The sequence below is a fragment of the Leptonychotes weddellii genome, chromosome 10 (genome assembly GCF_054177405.1).
Source record: "Leptonychotes weddellii isolate Sample4059 chromosome 10, ASM5417740v2, whole genome shotgun sequence".
In the NCBI taxonomy this organism is placed as follows: Eukaryota; Metazoa; Chordata; class Mammalia; order Carnivora; family Phocidae; genus Leptonychotes; species Leptonychotes weddellii.
In genome coordinates, this window is record NC_138378.1 from 77,113,073 (window position 1) to 77,134,236 (window position 21,164).

Genomic DNA, 21,164 nt, shown 5'->3' on the forward strand with positions numbered 1-21,164 from the left:
AATCAGTAAGCATATAGAAAAGTCAAATAACAATATCAAGCAACATGACCTAATTTCTTATCCTGAGAACATACACACATCAACAGTAGAAACATATTCTTTTCAAGAGCATATGGAATAGTTACCAGATAGATCATATGTTGAGCCATTTTTTTCAAATCTCAATAAATTGGAAAAACACTGAAATCTTACAGAGTATCTGAAAATAGTTAAACTGAAAATCAATAGAAGAAAGATATTTGGGCAGCTCCCAAGTGTTTTGAAATTAAACAAGACATTTCTAAATAACAAATAAATCAAAGAAGAAATAACACATAAAATTAGAAAGTATGTTGAGGAAAATGAAAATTGTGGGATATAACTACAGCAGTAGTTAGAGGTAAATTCATATCACTAACTATGTTAGAAAAGAAGAAAGGCCCAAAATTAATAACATAATTAACAACTAAGAAGTTACAAAAAGAAGAGAAATATAAGCCTAAAGTCAGTAGGAAAAAAAAAAAAAAAGAAAGGCAAGAGTAGAAAAAAAAAATAGGAAACAAACACATGAGAGCACACGAGAGAAAATTAATAAAAACAGAAGTTGGTTCTTTAAAAAGAATGTTTTTAATTAGAAATCTCTAGCTAAATTTATCAAGAAAAAAAGGACGATGCAAATGACCAATATTAGGAATAAAAGACAGAGAGTTCATTTAGATTCTATATATGCCAAAAGGTAATAAAATAATATTAGGAATTAGTTTATGATGGTAAGTTTGATAAATTACAGAAAATGCATAAATTTATTTACACAATGAATAAAATTTCAAAATTTGAATTTGTGATGAAAAAATAGTACCACAAATAAAACTGAAGACTCAGATGACTTCACTCATAAATTCTATTTATTTCTATTTCTGTTATTTCTTTTTCTATTTAAAAATAAATAACACTAATCTGATATAAACTCTTTCATAAAATAGAGGGGGAAGTCAGTATTATCATAATATTGAACTATAATAAGACATTGGAAGAAGAGAAAACAGCAGACCAATGTCCTTCATGAATATAAAAAAATTCTTAACAAAATCCTAGCAAATTGAAACCAGTAATACATATATAAATCATGACAAAGTGAAGCATTTCCCAGGAATGCAAGGTTGGTTTAACACTCAAAAATCCAATCAATACATCTCACCATGTTAAAAACAAAGGTGATCACTTCTCAGCCTTTTGGCTAGGATTGAGTGCAGCATCTGTTCTTATCAGTTTAATATCTGATATGTTCTCTGTCCAAGGACAATATATTAAATGGGTTTTTGGAGCAGGGAGATGGAATAGGAGTTTGCTCTGTCCACCCTGTGCACCAACCTGGTATTGCAGTACCTCTAGGAATGGTGCACCCCCACCTTATTAAAAAATAAATAAATAAAATAAAAATAAAAGTAAAGTAAAAAATTAAAGGAAAACATTCAATCTGTAAGGAAAAACATTTGACATAATGCAACTGTCATTCATGATTAAAAATTCTCCACAAACCAGGAATCAAAGATTTTTTTAAATCTGTGAAAAACCTATACCCTACTTCATCCAACAATAACAGAATACACATTCTTCTCAAGCTTACATGAAATATTCTCCAAGATATACCACGTTATGGGCCATAAGACACACCTTAACCAATTTAAAAGAATAGAAATCATACAGTATCAGCTTTCAGACCACAATGGAATTAAACTGGAAACCAGTAACAGATAACTGGAAAATCCCAAAGTACGTGAAAATTAAACAACACACTTCTAAATAACACATGAGTCAAAGAAGAAATCTCAAGTAAAATCTAAAATATTTTGAACTGAATGAAAATGAAAATAGAACTTTTATCAAAATTTGTGAGATACAATGAAAGCTGTGCTTAGAGGGATGTTTATATCATTAAGTGCATACATTTGGAAAGAAGAAAGATTTAAAATCAATCATCTAAGTTTCTGTTTCAGGAAACTTGAAAAAGACAAGCAAATTAAATAAAAAATAAGCAGAAGAAGGAAAAGAAATATCAAGAACTAGAGCAGAAGTCAATAAAATTTAAAACAGGAAATTAATAGAGAAAGTCAAGGTAACCAAAAGATGATTCTTCGAAAAGATCAATAAAATTAATAAACCTCTCTCCAATCTAGCTGATAAAAAAAGAGAGAGGACACAAATTTCTAATATCACAAATGAAAGAAAGGGCCTAACTACAGATCCCATGGATATTAAAAGGATAATAAAGAAATAATGCGAACAGCTATATGCCCCAAAATTTGGAAACCTAGATGAAATGGACCAATTCCTTGACTAACATAATTTGCCAAAATTCACAAAAGAAGAAATAGACAATCTGAATAGGCCTATATCTATTAATGAAATTGAATTGATATTTAATAATCTTCCAAAACAGAAAGCACCAGGCCCAGATAGGGTCACTGTTGAATTCTACCAAACATCTAAGGCTACCAATTCTCTACAATCCCTCTCAGAGGATAGAAGCAGGGGCAATAATTCAGAAATAATTCCATGAGGCTAGCATTACCCTAATACCAAAACTGAGCAAAGACATTAAAAGAAAGAAAACTACAGACCAATATCATGAACATAGATGCAAAAATCTTCAACAAAATATTAGCAACTCTAATCCAACAATGTATAAAAAAGAATTATATACCATGACCAAGTGGAATTTATCCCAAGTATGCAAGATTGGTTCAACATTCAAAAATCAATTAAGGGGGCTCCTGGGTGGCTCAGTTGGTTAAGTGACTCCTTTTGGCTCAGGTCATGATCCTGGAGTCCCAGGATCAAGTCCCGCATTGGGCTCCCTGTTCAGCGGGGAGTCTGCTTCTCCCTCTGACCCTCCCCTCTTGTGCTCTCTCTCTCTCTCTCAAATAAAAAAAAAAATCTTTAAAAAAAATCAATTAACATAATCCATCGTATCAACAGGCTGAAAAAGAAAAATCACGTGATCATATCACTAGACAGAGTAAAAGCATTTGACAAAATTCAACACCCATTCATGATAAATGCTCTCAGTAAACTAAAATAGAAGGGAACTTCCTCAACTTGCAATTAAACTATTTACAATAGTTTAATAGTATTAACTACAATAGCATCAAAAATATGGATCATTTAGAGATAAAATTAAACTATATAAAACACTGCTGGGAGAAAAACAATTAAATTCAAGTAAATGAAGGAAAAGATCATATTCACGTTTTGGAAGATTCAGGATCATTAAGATGTATATTCTGCCCAAATCAATCTATAGATTCAGCAGCAAGCTCAATCAAAATTCCAGTAGTTTTTTAAACAGAAGTTGACAAGTTAATTCTAAAATTTATATGGAAAATCAAAGGAACTAGGATAGTCAAAATGATTTTGAAAGAAGACCAAAGTTGAAGGACTTACAATACTTGATTTTAAGGCTTATTATATTATACTAATGAAAAGAAGCCAGGTACAAAAGAGTACATATTACATGATTCTGTTTATATTAAACTCTAGAAAGACTAAGCTAGAGAAATAGAAAACAAATTAATGGTTTTCTAAGATCAGGGGCAGGGGTGGAGGACAGAGATTAACTGGGTAAGGGCACGAGTGAAACTTCTAAGGCAATTAAAATGTTCTGTATCTTGACTGTAGTAGTCGTTATGAGGTTGTATACATTTGTCAAAACTCATTGGCCCATACACTTAAAATGTGTGCATTTTATTGTAAATTATACCTCAATAAAATATACCTTTAAAAAGAGTATTATTAAGATATCCCTATGAAAGATAAAGAACTGGTATATGTTTACCTCATACTTCTCCTAAATTCCTCCCTTCAATTTTTGCCAAAATGATTTGACATTTTTACGTTAGTTTTATCATTATCATTTTTATATTTTTTAAATGTAACTAAGAAAGCAGTCAGCTTCAGAACAATAATTGCAATAAATTAGACGTAGTTCTGTGTCCATATTACATTTAACAGTTACCAGTTTCTTTTATAACATGACTCCCCTATTTGTGAACTTTCTTGTTTTATCTACTTGTTAATTGGATTGTATTCTTAAGTAAGTTTTTTTTTTCATAGAAGATAGATATGTGGTATTTTTCCTGAATATGTATATAAATAAAAATGTTTTCTATTGCCTTACTACAAAATGGCACCTTACCTTACATATAGAATTCTTGAATCTCATTTTTTTCCTTCAAAATTCTGGATAAATTTCTAGTTTCTTCAGTAACCTAATGTGACAAGGAAATATGGGCTCCACTTGATTACTTTCAATCTTGAAAAATCTCTCTTCCTGTGGTTCCAGACCCTCACAGACTCCTAGTTTTCCATATTTCTTAGGATTCTCCTTCTCACACTCTTTTGTAATACTTCTTCCTCCTCTACTCTTAAATATTGGTGCTCCCAGAGGCTCTACCTAGGGCCTTCTTTCTCATGCTATATCAAGGGTTACAAATCTAGTCAAGTCTAAACTTTAAGGAACTCAATAAAATAAATAATTTTTCTTGGAAAACACAAATCACCATAAGGAATTCAAGAAATATAATGTCTTAAAAGACCAATAATTAAGGAAGAAATTGAAAAGGTTGATACAGAACTACCTCAAAATATGGTGAAATGACTGTTTTATCACTTAAATGTTCATGGAATTGAGGATTTCCATGATACATAAACTTTTACAGAGAATAGAAAGATATAAAAGGTTCAGTTGATTTCATAAACCTAGATTAATCATGATACAAAAACATGAGAAATGTAGCAATGAAACAAAACTGCCTATCAATGCTAGAAAATTAAAATAGCCCTACAATAAAAGAATAATACAACATGAGGCAATGGGCATTATTAAAATAATATAAACACAGTTTAATAGAAAACCATTAAAATAATTCACTACATCTTTAGATCAAAGGAGAAAACCCTATGATCATCTAGACAAGTGTGAAAAGGCAAGAAAAATCTACTTTCTCTTAGGATGTAGAAAATCACAAGGCAACATTGCTTCCCCACATGACCATGTTTGTTTGTTTTTTTTTAAGCTGGATGATCTACAAAGTTATGAGTTTCCCTGAACCTATCAGAGAGCTGTTGTCACAAAGGTACCAGATGAACTGAGAGCATTTATCATGAATGGGTGTTGAATTTTGTCAAATAGCCCATTTAAGGAGAGGTGGACCACACAAACTTTCACTTTTGCAGAGCACAGAAGAAAGGATAGTAAGTAGTGGGTAGTAGTAGCCCACTGCTGCAGGAGTTTGCAAGACACGATAATGTGAAAGTAACTATGGCAACAACAATACTCAAACCCAGTTCAGACATCAACTAGAGCCACTCAACAACTACACACACACTCACACAGATTAATGGTCTCACAGAAAGAGAATCATGTCCACCTCCAGGCAAAAGTACTATTTATGTCAGTCTCTGCTATTTTTCTACACAACATGTCCAACATTCAACAAAAAAATGACAAGAAATACAAAAAAGCAAAAAAAAAAAAGTCAAGAGATAAGGCAGTCAATAGAACTAGATACAGAAATGACCCAGATATGGAAATGATCAAATAAGAACCTTAAAAATAATTTTGATTAATATTTTAAAGGATCTAATGGGAAAAGTGGACAACATGCTTCAACAGATGGGGGACTTCAACATTGAGGTCAAAACTAGGAAAGTCAAATAGAAATACTACAGGTCGGGGATGCGATATCAGAGATAGAGAAGAATTTCTTTGGCAGGTTTATCCATAGACTAGATGCAGAAGAGAAAAGAATCACTGAATTTAAAGGTAGCTTAATAGACATTTCCAAACTAAAGCACAAAGAGAAAAAAAGATTAAAAATTCAGAAGACCTGAAAGCTGTAGGACAATATCAAATTGGAGTCCCAGAAGAAGAGAGAAAAAACTTGGAAGAGGAAATATTTGAAGAGATAGTGGCTGATAAGTTTTCCAAAATTACTGAAGGACAGGAAACCACAGATCCAAGAAACTCAGAGGAAAAACAAAGTTTAAAAAGAAACAAATAAAATCTAAACATATTAGTCACACTGCCAAACCCCAAAAATATTCCCTGTATTGGTTTATGGTTTAAATGAAATCCCAATAAAATTCCCAGTGAGATTTTTTGAGAGAAATCAACAAACTACCCCTAAGCTGTATATGAAAAAGCAAAGGAACTGGAATAGTGAAAATAATTTTAGAAAAGAAAGTTGAAAGACTCATACTATCTGATTTCAAGACTTAATATAAAACTACAACAGTCAAGATGGTGGTACTGGTAAAAAGACACATAGATTAATAGAACAGAATAAAGTCCAAAAATAGACCCTCATGACTATGGTTAATGGATTTTTGACCAAGAACCAAAGATAATCAATTAGAAAAAGGTTAATCTTTCAACAAACGGACATCTACATAAAAAAAAAAAAAACCTAACTTCAATCCATATCTCCCTCCATATAATAATTAACTCAAATGTATCATAGATCTAAATGTAAATTCCAGAACTATAAAACTTCTAGAAAAAAACTCTGGTGGAAAATCTTTGTGGCTCTGAGTTGGACAAAATTGTGAAACTATGAGTTAAAAAACACAATCCACAAAAGAAAAAAAATGATAAATATTGGACTTCATCAAATTAAAAAATTCTGTTCTTCAAAAGACATTTAAGAAAATTAAAAGACAAGATGCAGGTTGGGAGAAAATATTTACAAAACATATATATGATAAAGAATTTTTATCCAGAAAAATTATAAAGAATTCTTATAACTTAATAATAGGAAGACAACCCAATTTAAAAATGAATTTAAAAATGATTTAAACACTTAGCCAAAGAAAATATATGGGTGGCAAATAAGCACATGAGAAGAGGCTCAATATCATTAATCATTAGTAAACTGTAAATTAAAACCACAATGTGATACTACTACACCCCTGTTGAATGGCTAAAATTTTAAAAATTGACATTACCAGGGTACCTGGGTGGTTCAGTCAGTTGAGCGTCCAACTCTTGGTTTCAGCTCAGGTCATGATCTCACAGTCGTGAGATCAAGACCTGTGTCAGGCTCCACACTCAGCACGGAGTCTGTTTCAGATTTTCTCTCCCTCTCCCTCCTCCTCTGCCCCTCCCCCCATACTCTCTCTCTCGATTTCTCAAATCAATCAATGAATCAATCTTTTTTTTTTAAAGATTTTATTTATTTATTTGAGAGAGAGAATGAGAGACAGAGAGCACGAGAGGGAAGAGGGCAGAGGGAGAAGCAGACTCCCCACTGAGCAGGGAGCCCGATGTGGGACTCAATCCCGGGACTCCAGGATCATGACCTGAGCCGAAGGCAGTCGCTTAACCAACTGAGCCACCCAGGCGCCCTCAATAAATCAATCTTTTAAAAAACTGACATTACCAAGTGCTACTGAAGAATGTTATGGATCAGAACTCTCAAATATTGTTTGTTGAGATGCAAAATAGTCCAGCTTCTTAGGAAAACAGTGTGGCAGTTTCTTATAAAGTTAAACATACGGTTACTATCTAGACATGACTCAGTGATTCTATTCCTAGGAATTTACCCCAGAAAAATGAAAACATATGTCCACCAATGACTGGCCTGTGAACTTTTAGGAGCTTTTATCATAACAGGCAAATTGGAAATAATCCAAAGGTTTGTCAACTAGTAAATGGATAAGAAAACTGTTATATCCATATAATGGAATACTGCACAGTAATAAAAAAGAATGCAGGAGTGACACGTGCAATGATATGAATGAATCTCAAAAGCATTTTGTGAAGTGAAAGAAGCCAGACACAAAACACTACATACTATATCCCATTTATTTGACATTGTGGAAAAGGCAAAACGCTAGGAATAGAAATCCCCTGTATCCCTGCAAATTCATAAACATAAATATTCTCCAGGTTAATTCCCTCCCATGCAAAATAACTTATGCAAGAGGACACTTAAGCAAAAAAACTCAGACTCCAGCTTGAACCCCCTTGGAATGCAGAAAAATGTCCATCATGGTATTATTTGTAACATACACTTAAAGGAAGTATTGAATGAATAACCTACGACAAGAATGTGGCCATTCAACCATGTGATGGAGAATGTTAATAACATAGGAAGTCCATGGCATATATATAAGAAGAAAGACAGGGCACAAAATGGAAACACTACTAGCTAACAACTATTCAGTGGCTGCTATGCATTGGGCACTCCTCTAGGTGCTTTATGAGTATTATTCCATTCAATCCTGGCAAATACCATATTGTTATTATTATTGTGTTGTTGTTATCAATTCTGGGTTCTGAAGTTTGGGAAACTTGATGTAACATGCAGTAAGTGATGGAGCTGGGACTGGAGCCCAGGTAGTCTATTCTAGACTCAGAATTCTAACTTATAAGTTTACTATCTCTATCCTGCGTGACTGTGAGCCTGTATGTTTTAAAAAGCACACAGAGGCCTAGAAGTGGCTGACCCAAAACGTGAACAAGTCACCCGCCCGGGTGGGGGTTACAGGTAGCTTTTATTTTGTTATTTTGCTTCTCTGTGCTTTTAAAATTTGATCTCCAGAAAGAGTATGATGTTTATAATAAAGTAGAATAATATGTGTGATTTACATACATGAAGACTTAGTCTTGTCTGAAAAGTTGCCTCCTCATGAGAGATGACATTCTAAGACCGGGCTCTAGTCCCTGTAAGTCCAAGTGTGACACCCTGCACTCTCTCTAGCTCATCCCTCCCCCGTGTCACCCTGCTTCAGAAGTCTAGGATGAGCAGCGAAGCACTGACTCCAGAGAAAAGCCTTCTAGCCGCTTCTGCCAGGCATCCTGGACAGCAGCCGGAGGGGGGCTGGGTGCGTCCAGCTCCCCCTGAGTCTGACGCCGGCAGAACTGGCCCAGGGTCCTCAGCAGAGCCCAGGCAGCAAAGACCCAGGTCTCCCCCACCAGGGGTGGGATTGGGTGAGACAGTAGAAGACAGGGAGGCAAACATTAAGAGAAGAAAAGACCTGTTTGATTAAGCCACGTGTCTCCTCCCCAGAACCCCCCTTCCCTCCCTGAGCTGTATTCAAACCCCATTGCTTTTGGAGGAAAATCCAACCCATGTGTTTCTGATTCATTTACACTTAACTCATCAAAATCCTGTTTTCAAAGAGGCCATTGGATGGTCTACAAAGTCTGAGCAAAGCTCCCCGCCGCTGCGGGCTGGTTGTGGACTCACCAAATACCCCTTCTAATCCACCAGGCCTGTGGGCAGGCTCTGCACCGCGGTACAGGCTGTCTGAATGTCTGCTCCCCAGCCTCGGCCCCCCTTGGAGCCCTTTCCCAATGCCTTCTGCCTCTTTACGAGTTCTCAGGCTGCCTGCGAGGGCCTGGGAAACTTACCCAGCCCCAGGGAGAGGCACAGAATGTTGCCGCCCCTCCTGGGCAAAGCTGAGTTTGAGATGAACCCGTAGGGAACACAAAGGAAGGGACCTAATAGATCTCAGGCCCGGGGAGTGTATTTTAGGTTGAAGGGGCCTGCACAGGGCCCTCCATCGCAGTGGGTGCGGCACTCCTCTCAGAGGTGAGTGATGAGAAGACCAAACTCCCACCAGAGTTTGAACCTGCAGCCTCAGACCTGCTTGGATTGGATTGGAATGAAGAGCCAATCTTCCAGCAAGAGCAGGGCACCGAGTCCATCGTCAGGGCCCAGCAGGTGTGCTTGGGTCAGCGTGGTGTGGTGCTCGGCGTCAACCGCTAGTACAAAAGCAAGCTCTCCTAAGCAGACATTTGGAAGTCATTAAATCAAAAAATGGTTGACTCAGACGCAAAACACACCCAAGCTAGAAAAGACCTTAGAGAACTTTGTGGTCCAACCGCCACGTTTACAGATTGATCCTCACGAGATCCCCTCCAGGAGGCTTTGGAGTAAGCCAAGCTCCTCCAGCTTGCTGCTTTGGGAGAACATGGGGTATGGTCAGAAGAGACCAGGAAGGTTGGGCCCCCTCCAACCAAGGCTTAGACGAAACACATGGGAAGCAAGAACAGAACCAAGAGAGTGGGGACGTGGGTCCTTTTGTGTCACCATCACAGTGGGTTTTAACCTTTAGATAACCCCCTTCCCTGTGTGCATGTTGCTTCTTTTTCCCTGTGATTACTGGTAGGGAAAATTCTCCAGAACCTGCCATGAGGATATGGACAGTTGGGGACCAGAAGGCAAGCAGTGCCTTGTTGGGAGCCAAGGTGGGGACAGCAGGAGCTGACTGAGACAAGGGGTCCGAAGATGAATAATGACAGTAGTGACCGTTTATTGGGGGGATTCTTCAATCGTGAAGCTCAGAGAGGATTAGTGGTTTGTTCCATGTCACATAGCTACTAAGTATTGGCATCAGTGTTCAAATCCACATCGGCCTGGCTCTAAAATCCATGTAACCAAAAAAATAGGCGATGTGCAGACAGAAGGGAAAAGCTAGATTTGGCTCTGTGCTCTCGGGCGTGCAGACTTGATAATCAAGGAAGCTCCCAGAAGGAGGTGCTGTTGCGCAGAGTCTGGAAGGAGAGGAGGAGCAGGGTTTATTGTAGAGGGGAGGAGGATGGTCAGAACAGAGGAATCAAGGTGGGTGCCAGTTGGGGCACTCAGCGGCTTGGGGCACTAATGGTATATGGTGGTTGCACCTGGAACCTACCAGCAGGTGGCAGTATTTCAGAACAAGAAGGTGACCAAAGTAGGTTAGGACCATAGGTTAGGAGTTACTGAACTCTTACTGCGTGCCAGGCATTTATCATAAATGTTTTATACAGAGCATCTCATCGAAACTTCACAACAACTCTTTGAGGCAAATATTATTATTAGCCTTGTTTTACACACGAGAAGGGTTTAGCGACTGTTCAAGGCCACAGATCCAGGAGGTACTGGAACCAAGACTCTTAGAGGAAGGAGCCCAACTCCAGATTCAGAGCACTGCATAGCTGTCACATCTCAGTCCGCAAGCTCCGCTCAGTTTCCACCATGGATGCCCCCTGTGCTTGGCACTAGAGACCCAGAAGTGGTCTAGACAACACCTCAGTTCGTTCCAGCTGCTTCACTGATAGTGCTAATGCCCTGGGATGATGGACGGAGGTCCTCACAGGCAGCAGGTAAGGGGCCAAGGGACCGGCCACTAACCAGGTCCTCACACCTAACTCAGGTCCGGCTGCTCCGCTTACAATGGGGTGGCCTTGGTTACATTAACGGATGTCTCAGGGCCTCAGTTTTGTTCATCTATTGATAATTGGGTATAATGTCAACCTCATAAGGATTAAATGGAACAAGAATCGGGTATGGCATAGGTAGTGTGTTTTACTGAAATGACCACAAGTACCAAACACAAAAGGCACCAGAATCCCAGAAGAGGGCCATCAAAGTGGGTTTCTGAGGCTGAACAGCAGGCTGCAGGAGGGTGAGCCTGAGAGAGCATGAGGACTTGGGGGGCGGGGGAGGAAGCTCAGTGAGCACCTCCCCATCCAAGGAACCAGGCCATGGGGAATGTTAGAAGACAGGAAAATGTGATCTTCAGAGGGCTCCAAAGTGAGCTAGATTTGAATAAGGAGATAAAGGATTCAGAGCACCCCAGTCAGCATGCCGCCATCCAGTGGGCATCTATCTCATGGGCCCGCCAAGGGCCGAGCACCAGTCTGGAGTTGGCTCATCCTGGGCCTTTCTTCCTGCACTGTACATGCATCCTGGCACTGTCTTGCCATTGACTGAATCAAGCCCCGCCCAGACCCACCTCCCACTGCCCAGCGGGTCTGTGAGCAACCTGGTTCCAGAAGTCCTCTACGTGCTCTGCATAACCCACTCTACCTGTGACCCTTCCAGTCACACCCTCAGAGTACCCCCAATCAGGGCAGGCGATGGCAACACAATCTCCATCCCAGGAGTGGTTAGGTCATTCCGACAGGGTGCATGCCCCAGGATCCCGTGATAGACGAGGGATTGCGGGCAGACATGTAGAGTTGGGCCCCATCGACTGGCAAACACAGTGCTCCCCAAGGTTGTTCAGGCAAAAGGGCCCACCTCTCCTCTCTGCTTCCATTTCTGACTTTTAAGTCTTCAGAAGCAGCAGTGAGGACAACCTCTTGCTCTGCTCCAACAACACCATGCCTTCCCCCACGACCTCTACCATGCTTCTAGCTTTCCTTCTCAATATATTGCAAGAACAAAGGCTACTGGCTCTTCAGGGTGGTGGGGGGGGTGATGGGAGTGCACGTCTGGCTCTCGCGTTATCTGCACAGAGGGGTATTCCTTCCCTGGACCACCCCCCACCCAGAAACCTCATCATTCATTCCATCATATACACAGCTGGGGCTGGGGGAGGCCATGACAGGTGGGCCAGCCTCGGAAGTGGGGATGGGGTGCCACGGCCTTCTTCCCACCCCCCAAACAAGACAGATATGTCCCCTCTGAACATGCTGGGGGAGATTATTTTAACAAGCACTTTTGTACCAGGAAATCAGTGTGTTTAACCTAACAAGCAAAGAACAGCCCAGTGGGGCCCATAAATCTCATTCCCACCTATTAATTTTATGGCCTACATAAAGCAGTGTTGAAGTCCAAAGTATATGTGACCTAAAAAGGCATTGCTCATTCTGACACATATACGACGTGGCCAGGACTCGAACCCTGACCCTGACCCCCACTCCAGGAAGCCAGCTCCCAAGTCTCACAGGGTGCAGGGGCTCACACTGCAGAAACCTGCCTTGCCTCTTCTCAGAACAACAGGACAGCTGGAGGAGACGGCTGGGGAGGAGGCTGGAGGATGCAGCTATTCCCGAGGCTGGGTCAGTGGAAACCCCCTGCTCTGAGAACCCCAACCACCCCCAGGGCTACTGTGTGGAGCTGTGCAGGTTGGTCACTGCCCAAAGGCACTCTGACAAGAGGACAAGCAAGGGCTGAAATCCAGCCGCACTCCATTCACCATGACTTTCCCTGCAGCAGGGATGCGTCTACCAGAGGAGGGCATTTTTAAAAATCCACTGGATTGGCAGCAGTGTTCATAGCCCCCTTGGGTAAATCCTAATTTCCATCCTATTTCAAAGATCGACCCCCAAATCTAATGATTCACTGTACCCCCAAAGCAATTACATAGCCATCCTACCAGGAAATCCTGGTAGGAGTTGACTATCAGTTGACTCCTGACTTAAGTTACATGCCACCCCTTCCCACCCCTTAGCATGCTTCAGTTGTCTCACTCACCATGTAATGACTGACACTGGGTCACTCTGGCCAACCCACAGCAACTGCATATTGTCCCCCACAAACTCATCAGGACAGGGGCCACCCCAATACAACTTAAGCCTAAGCCAAGTCTCCTCAACCCCTCATGGACCCTACAGTAGAAGAATAGCCTGACGACCCCAAATCCCAATGCACACTTGCTGCACCCCAGCCATAAGCTGAGCTCCCAAACTCAAGTGCACCGCTGTGCTCAGTACCTTCTGTTTGTTCCCCCATACCACCCCAGATTCATGCTCCATCCTGTCTGGGCCTGGGAGGCTCACCTCTAGGGACTTGCCCTCTGGTTTCCAGCCCAGTTCACAAATTAGAGCCCCTATGAGGGAGGTAAGGGAGGGAAATCCTTCAGCCAGAGACATGCACTCTCCATCATGGTTGTTGCTTTATCTTGAAAAGTCATGTGGAATTCATGTTCCCAAAATATATCTTTGTTAGCTTTATTATAAAAATGTTTCTCTTAGGTCAGTTTCCCCAGAAGCAAACCTAAGACAAGGGTCTGAAGGCAAGTCATTTGTTTGGGCCATGATCCCAGGAAGCACCATAGGGGAGTGGGGATGTGAGCTGGGGAAGGGAAGGAAGCCCACACAGGGTGTATTAATGAACAAGGGATGACTGGAGGAAAGGGGCTCAGTCCTGCTGAGAATCTGCAGCCGGGGTATTTATCCACCAGTTGCTACCTGTCGTTAGTGTTGGGCCATCACTGAGGGAGGGCAGTAACTCCAGGCCCTTCTGGGTTGCCTGGTGCAGATGGAACCTGCACCCACAGTCAGACAACATCCCCAGGCAGAGTTGCAGATGCCATAGCAAGAAACTATGGGCATTTAAGAAACAGCAACTGCCAAGGGAGTGTGGGCAGGGCACCATTAACGTTTGCCACAGTGTTTTTTGCTCAAATATTCAAGTCAATTTGACCGCTAAATCTCCCCTGGCCTCTGTATTCTCTAAGAAGCCCAGTTTGAGAAGCCCACATCCAGAACTCTCCACCCTAAATAAGGCACCAACTCCCCATACACACCCTTTCTCCCACCTCCTACAACCCTTTCTCATCCTCATGGCCACACGCTGGCCTGCTGACTTCTAAACCCCACCACATGTGGAACCGAGGGTCCAAGTCATGAGCTGATCCCAATTCAGCCTTGGAGTCTTTGCTTATGAGGCTCCCTTCCTCTGGGAGTCTTCCCCAGGAGACCACTTGCTCATCCCCGTCCCCAACTTCATCCATCCCCTACCCCCTCCAACTGAAGATCAAAATGACCAACTGATCCCTAAACACACACTGACCCTCAAACCTGGCTGCACATTGACCCTCCAATCTAATGACACAACTTACAAAGACCCACACACTAAACTATATCTTGAATCCTCAACCACAGGACCCCAAATCATACTGACCCCCCCATGCCAACCACACACTGATGCCCCAGTTCCATCTCTAGTCACACAGTGACCCACACTGAACTACAACCACAATGGAATATGTAGTCTGGGCACACATTTATCCCTGAAGTCAGTCACACATGGTGATACCCAGCCTTTAATACACACCAGCTCCCCAGTTTCAAAGAGTACACATGCTAACTGTCTAAATGCAACAGGATGCCAATCAATTGAAGCACAAAGAATGCTGGCCACCATTCTTTCCAACCACATGCTGACCCCCAATGCCAACCACTGTCTGTCACTCCTGTCTCAGGCCCCACATGAATGCCCACCAGGCAATTAGAACCGTTGGCATAGACGCCGCAACCTGAACGTCCACTGACCACATGAACTTTGGCCAAACAGTGAACTGTTTGGACCTCAAGCAAATAATGGCCTTAATCCCAGCTACCCCACGATCAGGCACTCTGACCCCCAAACAGGGCCACACCCTTATTCCCAGAACTTCACCTCACAATCGGTCCCAACGAAGAGACCCACCCTACTTTACCTCAGAGTGGTCCTGTCTCGAGCATACACTGACCCTGACCCTGACCCTCAAGCCCCACCCATGCTCTTACCCTTAGCCCAAAGTCATACTGACCCCAGAGTCAAACATCCCAACCTGACTGCAAGCTGTATGCCCTCTGCCAAACTTCCCTGCTCCTCCGTGTAGAGAGAGAGCACTCTGATGGCAGCCCCAATGCACCCACTGTTCATTGATTCCCCCCAGCCACATTGAACCCCGGGCTACACTGGGCCTTCAAATCCTGTACACACTACCAACTCACCACAGAACATTCCCAACCCAGCCTCACTCTGTCCCCTCCACCCTCCCCCACACCTGAACCACACCTCACAGAGATCACACAAGTTCAACTGCACCTTTATTCTCCAACACAACCTCACCCTACAGACCCTGTGACCCACACAGTGAGCACCCACAGGGACAGTTTTCACAGAGGGATCATCTCCAGACTCCTGCAGGCTGCAGCCCTTAGACCTGGCTACTTGACACTGTCCTTTATGTCCTGTCTCCACGACTCAGTGAAGGCACCGGAAGCTCTTGCCCAGCAACACTGGGACGACCAGCTACATTCCTTCCTCCTATTATTTGTACATCCAACTTGACTAAGTCTCAAATTCCTCTCCAACTTTGAGCATACTGGTCTCTTCCATGAGGTACAATTCCCCGGTGCCAGGTTCAGGTCTCCAGGGAACCCTCCTGGATCTTGGTCAGCTACCCTGAGTTGGGTCACACAAATGTGTGCAGCCTGCTGGGGAGAGGGGCCAGGAGCCTGGGGATTGTCCTGCTCACTCGCCCACAGGGTGTGTGACCTCAGCTGGTCTCTTCACCTCTCTGGGACTCATGTGATCCTATACATCAGGGGTCAGCAAACCAGCGCCAGCACATCAAATCTGGCCGTGGCCGATCTCATCTTCGTGTTGTGTATGGCTGCCTTCACCAAACAATGGCTGACAGGAGTAGTTGCCACAGAAATGGTGTGGAGCTCAAAGGCGAAAATATTTACTACCTGGCCCTTACAGAAAAAGTTCGCCAACTCTGCTGTGCATCCCCTACCTTCCTCCCAGAGGGTTTAATCACACTGGAAAATTCTGTGTGTGAAGGCTTGAATACAAGATACCTCCCTTCCTTCTCTGGGCTTCTCCAGGAAGATACTCCTTAATGATGTGTAGATTGTTCACTAGGATGATAATAAAACCTGTGATTGCCTGCCCCCCAACCTGTGGAAGAGAGGCCAAAGAGAGATCACAGGGTCAGAGAAAAGGCCGTAGGGCTTGGGTAGCAAAATTGGGATGTGCCAGTCTCTCTGTTCATTGTGGAGGTTCTTCCAACATTATTGCTTTTGTTTATTGAAACCAACCCCCACGGTGCTCACCACCCTTGGCAGTAGGCCCAGACCTGCCCAGGCCCCAGCCTGCCAGTCCTGGCCAAGAGGACTGGGGCTGGAGGGAGCACTGGCCAGGTCCCATTCCAGGAGCCCTGCTTGCTTACAGCCTGAGGCGCTAACCCCCACCCCCTTCTTAACGTCTTGCTTACAAGACAGCATTTGGAGACAATTTCTCATCAGACCTTCTTGTAAACATCCTCCTGGATGAGGCAAGCCTGAAGGAGCTCTTATTAGAAACACCTGCGCCAGACAACGGGCCTGGTGAATGACAGCTTGCAGAGCCGTCACCGGCCCCCCTGCCAATCCTGGGGCTGGTGAACCGGGTGGGATGGGAAATGGGAGTGAGGGTGTGGGTGGGGGGCAGTCTCTTCCCTCCCTTTCCCCTCCTCCCTAACCCCCCAGAGGGCCAGTGTTTGCTAAGACAGTGTCCTTCCCACTGCGGTGTGAAGGCTTGGTGAACACGAATCTCTCAGCAGCTGGTTCTTGTGGTGCCCCAAACGCCCCCCATTAGTCACCTCTCGGATCTCGGAATTAGTCATTGCCCTCTTCAGGTTCTCTAAACAAGATGGCAGCCACTCTTCTTTGTCCCACACACACCCCCAGAAGTGTTAACACACTGAGTTGCTTACCACTTGAAATGAATGAGACTATTCAAGACTTTCAGCACTGTTCAAGTTCGAGCAGAGATAGGAGAGAGGCAGATAGAAGTTTCCCTACATGGAATTCCTAGGCTGGAAGTAACCTTGGCATGCCAGCAAAAAATACAGGAAAAGCAAAATCAGAGTCCAAAGACCACATCTTCTACTGTAAGGTAGTTTCAAGCCATCTCCCTCGCTCCGACCAAACATTTTGGCGGGTGGTGATCCAAATCCCCATTTTGCTTAAGAGAAAGCAGCAGGAGAGGGAAGGAGGAGGAGGAAGAGGGACTATATAAATTGGGCCCTGAACTCCAAAGAAATCAATTCTTGTACCATGAGCATTGGTCTGTGATGGGACCTTCCAGCACTCCCTGCACCCCTCTCCCTCCCACCGCGCCTGGGACCCCCAGCCAAGTACCTCTGCACCTCTTCCTGCGATCCTGCTCACAGATTCTCTCTGCCACTTGTCTACGGACACATCTCAGGACCCGCCAAGGCCAGACCCTGCTCTGGGCCATCGTTGGCCCTTGTGGGAGCCTGGAAAAGAATCTTCTACTTCCAGGGATCGTTTCTATAGTTTGTTACGACTTCTGGGGCTAGACACCCTGTGGAGGCACCCTTGCTAAGGTGAAGCAGTTAGTTCTAGAGGGAGTAGAGGCATGAGCGTCTGTCTGTCTCTCTGCCCGAGCCATGTTCCCGCCACCTCTCACCCCAACCTCCCTCCCAGCAGGCCACAGAGCTCCGAGTGGGACTGAGGTGGGGGAGACTCACCAAGGACCAGTTTTTAATGAGTGGCATAGAAAGAGGAAGCACGAGGCTCCATGAAATAAATTAGTGAAATCTCAATTCCGATAAATCCAGTTTCTTTAAAAAAACAAAAAAACAAAAAAAACACACTAGCAACTGGTAGGAAAAGAAAATGTAATTTATGCCTATTGAAAGGAGGCCAGGTTTAAATTGATGAAGTCTCTTGTTTATGTAATAAATCCATTTCCATTCATGTCACCAATATATTTATCCACACATCCTGGTCCAAGTCAAATCTTCATTATTTTATTATTCAACGGGGGGCAGAGGGGAGGGCAGGGGAAAGAGTTCTGTGTCGAATTAATAAAGTCTCACTCTCTCCCCCAGATCCCTCCTTGCACGGGGACAATTTATTCCTAAGAAGAAGGCAGAAGAACTGGATGCAATTTATGTGCTTTGAAAGAGACCCAAACGTAATTAGGCAAAGTCTCAAGTTCACCGAGAAATAAATCCCAGAGAAAGTAGCCGGGGGTAAAATTTACGTTCCCTGAAAGTCTGAAAGCTTCTCTCCCACCGGCCTCCCGCCCCTCCCCCAGGCCACCGTGCTTGGTTCCCAGTTCCCAAAGCCCGCCAGGCCCCAGGGGTTCTCTCCAGCACCCCCACTTCCCACAGGGCCCAACATGTCCACAGGCGTTCCCCTTTTCCTGCAGGTCCCCAGGGACGCTCACCCTTCCTGTCCATCCCTCCCTTGACCGATACACACCCCTCAGACCACTGTCCCTTCACTCCATAGTCAGGACAGTTACAGGACAGAGGGACTTCTTAGCTTGTAGGGGCATTTGCTCGAGAGAAATGAAGGCTTATGGGGGTGCCTGTCCACACCAAGTCAAAGGCTCTTCCCAGAGCAAGGTGGTTTCCCTGACAGAAACCCCACAGGCAGCCCCTCTCCAGGTCCGGGGGTCTCACTTCACTCCTGAGGCCCTGGCTTCCTTCTTTCAGGAGGGAGGCATGGGAGATGGTGTGCCCTTTCCCCAGGGGGTTGGATATTTGGTATTTGGGCCAGGGTGGTGCAGGTTTTTAAAGCCATCAATTTGGAGAATCCAGAGTGGCTGGGGGGAGGACAATGATCTGGTGGGAGGTGTTTTCCTGAGGGGGAAGCCTGAGAGTGGGGTGGGCAGAGCAGAGCAGAGTCTCCCCGCCCCCAGGGAAGCATGGGGGCGGCCTGAAGCTGTGTGGGGAGGGCACATCCATAGGAGGTTTACAGTTGGGAAACCTCTATTACCCTCCCCCACCCACCAGACCAGTCCCTGGGAATGTAGCTTTGTGCGGCCACGAGAGTCAAGATACCCCTAGGATTGATTCTGCCTGGCTGAGAGGCTTCGGGGCACACATAGCCGACCAGTGAAGGCTCCTATTGCTCCAGAGAGACTGTGGGAACTTAACATAGGTCCAGCCTTACTTAAGGTCCCCCCAGTGAGGAGCTAGGCTCATGGCCCATCCCTAGCCCTGCCTTGTTCCCTCAAGAAACGGGCCATTTTGCTCCTGGCGATCAGGCAAAAGCACTTGGGTAGGTGCTGGAAGGTGAGGTTGAGGTTTGAGCAGAGCCCAGACCCCGGCCGCAGGGAGAGAGGACAGACAGAGCAAGTAATGGATAGAAAAAAATCAACAGGACTTCATGCAGGGCGATGGAGTGGGGGCAATTCCCAGGTTTCTGGTAGGAGCACCTGTGTGACCAACTGGTGATGCTGTTTGCTCTGGTGAGGAGGGTTGGGGGAGAAGGAGCCAGGTGGGGTACAAAAGATGATGAGTTTACCTGGAGAAGAGTAGGCTTGGGGGAAAAGCAGGGATTAGATGGGTTCAGTTTGGAGCAACTGCGTTGGCCAAGACTTTGCCATCCCCAGAGAGATGTCTGGTGGAGACACAATCGAGCATTCAGGAGAGAGCATGGAAGCCTCTGGCACACGGGTGGTCCCTGACCAGGGGAGCTGCACTTGTCCGGGAGAGTGTGAGGAGTGAGAGAGGGGCTGAGGCCAAGAGCACAGGAGGGAACCAGGGAAGGCACGGCCAGAGGGAGGTGGGAGGAGACAGAGAAGGTGGTTTTAAGAAGAGGGACACCCCCAACAGCGTCCAAGGCCGAGAGAAGACAATGCACTAAAGACTAAGATGCCTCCATCACTGGTAGCAGAGAATACTGATGACCTCAGTGAGAGCCCTTCTGATGGAGTGAGGGGACAGAGCAGAGGCCAGACTTCAGCAGGTAGAGGCAGGGAGCCCTGGCCTGTGTGTTGCTCTGAGGATAGGATTAACCTTACAGGATGACTGACATGGCATCACAAAACCAGGTGCTGGGAGAGGGTCTCAGAGAAGGCATTAGCGGGCTGGTTCTCGGAGCAGAAGGCCACTGCACCCTTGGAGAGCATGTGGGGCACTTTTCCCTCCAAGATGGGAGAGGAGGTGACTCTGGACATGAGCTGGAGGGCTGTGCCCAGCTCAGGGAAGGGCAGGGAAGGGCCCAGTTAGCGGGGGGGGTGGGCACTTCATGTGGAGCCCCAGGCCCAACTCCTTCCTTCCAAGCCGACGCTCCTTCTAAGAACCCTTTGTTTCCAGCTTTGGCTGGCCACTGGCTGACAAGGCAGCCTGCAGGAGGCTGGCCGCCATACCCCTGGAGAATGTCAGGTACCTGACTGAACCTGACAGGACCAGTTTCCAAGCCTAATTTCCTTTGTTTCTGCTAAGGGGATGCTCCTTGAGTGCAGGGTCCCAGCTAGAGAGCCTTTTGAGCTTCCCTATCCAGCATATCGCTGAGAGCCATGCTAATTGAAAGTGACCTAGATGCTGGGAATGCTGATGCCTTTCTCAAAAAGGCCAGGCTGGGCCCCATCCATGGGCAAGCTGCCTTCAAAGACTGCTTCCCCTTGGGCCACACCTCTGGGAAAGTCATCATGACTGAAGGGGGCCATCTGATCCAACTGACACACTATTGCTCAACAGCAGTCCCTGGCATACATTGACGGGAAATGGGCTTGCAGTTCAGCCAAAGGGCTGGTGTCTTTGATGACGCAACAATGGCTCTATCTGTGAAATGGGCATTCTAGAAGGTTCAGAAAGGGAGCCCTTCCACCCTCAAACTCCCTCTGCCCACAGGCAGCCTCAGGTCAACTCTGGGCAACCTGGGCAGGTCT

The 21,164-nt window shown here is 44.6% G+C and overlaps 1 non-coding gene across 1 annotated transcript; it reads left to right on the plus strand.

Moving 5' to 3' along the window:
* The first annotated feature begins 1,196 nt into the window (after window positions 1-1,196).
* On the plus strand, window positions 1,197-1,387 carry LOC115944827 (U2 spliceosomal RNA). Its single transcript, XR_004079326.1, has one exon. It is a non-coding gene; the product is annotated as a U2 spliceosomal RNA (small nuclear RNA).
* Window positions 1,388-21,164: the final 19,777 nt, after the last annotated feature.